Below are 5,000 nucleotides of genomic sequence, written 5' to 3'. Positions count from 1 at the left end.
AAATTTTCATCATACGAAGCAAAAATATGTATGTATATATATATCTTAGTCGCCGACTCTCTCCCCTTAAGAGTCGGATCGACGATACTTTTTCTCGTCTTTAAGACAGTTCTCTTTCTCCTCTCTCTTCTCTCTACTCTCTTCTCTCTTCTCTCTTCTCTTTCGAGTTGGTAAATTTCGCTCCACTATTAGATTACCAACTCCGCACGAATTACCACATGGGTATATCCGCGCATATACATCAGGAGGACCTCCAAAAATTTCAAACTCTCCCGTGTATCTCTCCGAGATCTTTTTAGAAGAAAAAGAATCTCGGATGTCACATCGACTTTCAGGTTTGTAAGCACGTATGCTCGAGCGCTCTCCATCGTGTAAGCACGGACATAACGCACGAAGTCCGAAGACCGCGTACGTTAACATGCTGGACATATCGAGAAAGCGCGAACCATGCTAGGCGTACCCATGTCGAGGCCCTCGCGTTAAAGATCATACTCTTCTTTTCGTTCTCTCTTCTTTGCCCAGAAATAATATATATTTCTTATAATATATACCTCTTAGTTTATGTATTTCTCTCTTAGGACACCTCAATTTTATATGTATATATTATATTTCATTCGAACAATTTTTGTTCGTCGCCCCTTTTTGTGTGTAGTATTTCGTTTGGTCTTTGCCATTAAATTTTTGTATACGAAAAATATATTTTCGCTCGGATAGAAAACCCCTTTTGGGTTTCTGAGAGTTGATGTGAGAGTCGTACAAGTATAACGAATATACGTTGTATCCAACCCAACATTCTGGGCTTACCACATAAGGGCCATTCGGTCTGAGACACCGACCCGTGGTCATGCTGTGTAGAGAAAAATTCGCAACGGAACGCGGTACAGAACAGTCGAGGAATGGACCTCGAGGAGCTGAACGACTGCTTCTCGACCGAGATCGTAGAATAGCCGCTCGCCCGCCGCTGCGCCGACCGGTCCGCTCGAACCGACGTGCTCTCTTATAGTAACCAAACGGGCGGCCGCGACGACCGCGGCGCCGGCCGCTCAGCACGGGCGCTTATGGTGGTAAACTGCCGCGCGTACAGACCAACCGGCCGGGCTGCTGGTACTTAGCCGCTGAAACTATGGTCGATTCGAACATATATTAACATACGATTTTTATTCGATAAATCGTTATTGTACATATTAAACGTTAGTTTCCACCGAAAGAAAAATTTTTTAGAATTTTTTTTTTCCAAAAATTGCAAGAGTAAACTTTTTTAATATTCGATTTAAAAATTTTTAAATGCTTAATCCTTACATTAAACTACTGGGAGAACTCAGAAATCATAATGAAAAAAATTACAAAAATTTATTTTTCTCAGAAACTCCGAAAAACAGAGTGGTCGAATCCGTGCAAGCCGGAATTTTTCTAAGTCCCCACGGTCAAGAGTAAACTTTTTTAATAAGCGTTTTAAAATTATTTCAATGTTTAATCCATGCGTAAACATGAAGTTTATTAACGTTTTTAACATTAAAAAAAATTACAAAAATTTATTTTTCAAAAAAAATGGAAAAAACCGATTCGTCGGAGCGAGGTGTCCTGCCCGTGCGGTAATTCCAGCAGGCGAATCGGACTTCCCGAAATTTTTCTAAGTCCCACGGTCGACACCAACTTTTTTAATAAGCGTTTTAAAATTATTTCAATGTTTAATCCATGCGTAAACATGAAGTTTATTAACGTTTTTAACATTAAAAAAAATTACAAAAATTTATTTTTCGGAAAAAAAGGAAAAAACCGATTCGGCGGAGCGAGGTGTCCAGCCCGTGCGGTAATTCCAGCAGGCGAATCGGACTTCCCGAAATTTTTCTAAGTCCCACGGTCGACACCAACTTTTTTAATAAGCGTTTTAAAATTATTTCAATGTTTAATCCATGCGTAAACATGAAGTTTATTAACGTTTTTAACATTAAAAAAAATTACAAAAATTTATTTTTCGGAAAAAATGGAAAAAACCGATTCGTCGGAGCGAGGTGTCCTGCCCGTGCGGTAATTCCAGCAGGCGAATCGGACTTCCCGAAATTTTTCTAAGTCCCACGGTCGACACCAACTTTTTTAATAAGCGTTTTAAAATTATTTCAATGTTTAATCCATGCGTAAACATGAAGTTTATTAACGTTTTTAACATTAAAAAAAATTACAAAAATTTATTTTTCGGAAAAAAAGGAAAAAACCGATTCGGCGGAGCGAGGTGTCCAGCCCGTGCGGTAATTCCAGCAGGCGAATCGGACTTCCCGAAATTTTTCTAAGTCCCACGGTCGACACCAACTTTTTTAATAAGTGTTTTAAAATTATTTCAATGTTTAATCCATGCGTAAACATGAAGTTTATTAACGTTTTTAACATTAAAAAAAATTACAAAAATTTATTTTTCGGAAAAAATGGAAAAAACCGATTCGTCGGAGCGAGGTGTCCTGCCCGTGCGGTAATTCCAGCAGGCGAATCGGACTTCCCGAAATTTTTCTAAGTCCCACGGTCGACACCAACTTTTTTAATAAGCGTTTTAAAATTATTTCAATGTTTAATCCATGCGTAAACATGAAGTTTATTAACGTTTTTAACATTAAAAAAAATTACAAAAATTTATTTTTCGGAAAAAAAGGAAAAAACCGATTCGGCGGAGCGAGGTGTCCAGCCCGTGCGGTAATTCCAGCAGGCGAATCGGACTTCCCGAAATTTTTCTAAGTCCCACGGTCGACACCAACTTTTTTAATAAGTGTTTTAAAATTATTTCAATGTTTAATCCATGCGTAAACATGAAGTTTATTAACGTTTTTAACATTAAAAAAAATTACAAAAATTTATTTTTCGGAAAAAATGGAAAAAACCGATTCGTCGGAGCGAGGTGTCCTGCCCGTGCGGTAATTCCAGCAGGCGAATCGGACTTCCCGAAATTTTTCTAAGTCCCACGGTCGACACCAACTTTTTTAATAAGCGTTTTAAAATTATTTCAATGTTTAATCCATGCGTAAACATGATGTTTATTAACGTTTTCAACGTTAAAAAAAATTACAAAAATTTATTTTTCAAGAAAAATGGAAAATACCGATTCGGCGGAGCGAGGTGTCCAGCCCGTGCGGTAATTCCAGCAGGCGAATCGGACTTCCCGAAATTTTTCTAAGTCCCACGGTCGACACCAACTTTTTTAATAAGTGTTTTAAAATTATTTCAATGTTTAATCCATGCGTAAACATGACGTTTATTAACGTTTTTGACATTAAAAAAAATTACAAAAATTTATTTTTCAAAAAAAATGGAAAAAACCGATTCGTCGGAGCGAGGTGTCCAGCCCGTGCGGTAATTCCAGCAGGCGAATCGGACTTCCCGAAATTTTTCTAAGTCCCACGGTCGACACCAACTTTTTTAATAAGCGTTTTAAAATTATTTCAATGTTTAATCCATGCGTAAACATGATGTTTATTAACGTTTTCAACGTTAAAAAAAATTACAAAAATTTATTTTTCAAAAAAAATGGAAAAAACCGATTCGTCGGAGCGAGGTGTCCTGCCCGTGCGGTAATTCCAGCAGGCGAATCGGACTTCCCGAAATTTTTCTAAGTCCCACGGTCGACACCAACTTTTTTAATAAGTGTTTTAAAATTATTTCAATGTTTAATCCATGCGTAAACATGACGTTTATTAACGTTTTTGACATTAAAAAAAATTACAAAAATTTATTTTTCAAAAAAAATGGAAAAAACCGATTCGTCGGAGCGAGGTGTCCAGCCCGTGCGGTAATGCCAGCAGGCGATCCGGGGTACTCGAAATTTTTCTAAGTCCCGACGGTCAAGAGTAAACTTTTTCATCGCATATTTCAAAATTTTTTCAATGTTTAATCTACGCATAAAAACGCAGTTTATCGCAGTTTTTAACGTTGAGAAAATTGACAAAAATTTTTTTTTCACTGAAAATGGAAAAAATGTATCGGTCGATGCGGGCTATCCAGGCCGTGCGGTAATTCCAGCAGGCGATCCGGGGTACTCGAAATTTTTCTAAGTCCCGACGGTCAAGAGTAAACTTTTTCATCACATATTTCAAAATTTTTTTAATGTTTAATCCACGCATAAAAACGCAGTTTATTAACGTTTTTAACGTTGAGAAAATTGACAAAAATTTTTTTTTCACTGAAAATGGAAAAAATGTATCGGTCGATGCGGGCTGTCCAGGCCGTGCGGTAATTCCAGCAGGCGATCCGAGGTACTCGAAATTTTTCTAAGTCCGAACGGTCAAGAGTAAACTTTTTCATCACATATTTCAAAATTTTTTTAATGTTTAATCCACGCATAAAAACGCAGTTTATTAACGTTTTTAACGTTGAGAAAATTGACAAAAATTTTTTTTTCACTGAAAATGGAAAAAATGTATCGGTCGATGCGAGCTGTCCAGGCCGTGCGGTAATTCCAGCCGGCGATCCGAGGTACTCGAAATTTTTCTAAGTCCGAACGGTCAAGAGTAAACTTTTTCATCACATATTTCAAAATTTTTTCAATGTTTAATCCACTCATAAAAACGCAGTTTATTAACGTTTTTAACGTTGAGAAAATTGACAAAAATTTTTTTTTTCACTGAAAATGGAAAAAATGTATCGGTCGATGCGGGCTGTCCAGGCCGTGCGGTAATTCCAGCAGGCGATCCGGGGTACTCGAAATTTTTCTAAGTCCGAACGGTCAAGAGTAAACTTTTTCATCACATATTTCAAAATTTTTTTTAATGTTTAATCCACGCATAAAAACGCAGTTTATTAACGTTTTTAACGTTGAGAAAATTGACAAAAATTTTTTTTTCACTGAAAATGGAAAAAATGTATCGGTCGATGCGGGCTGTCCAGGCCGTGCGGTAATTCCAGCCGGCGATCCGAGGTACTCGAAATTTTTCTAAGTCCGAACGGTCAAGAGTAAACTTTTTCATCACATATTTCAAAATTTTTTTCAATGTTTAATCCACTCATAAAAACGCAGTTTA

This window comes from Nomia melanderi, unplaced genomic scaffold (genome assembly GCF_051020985.1).
Source record: "Nomia melanderi isolate GNS246 unplaced genomic scaffold, iyNomMela1 scaffold0511, whole genome shotgun sequence".
Lineage (NCBI taxonomy): Eukaryota > Metazoa > Arthropoda > Insecta > Hymenoptera > Halictidae > Nomia > Nomia melanderi.
The sequence above is the reverse complement of the archived record's forward strand: the minus strand, read 5'-3'. Positions refer to the sequence as shown.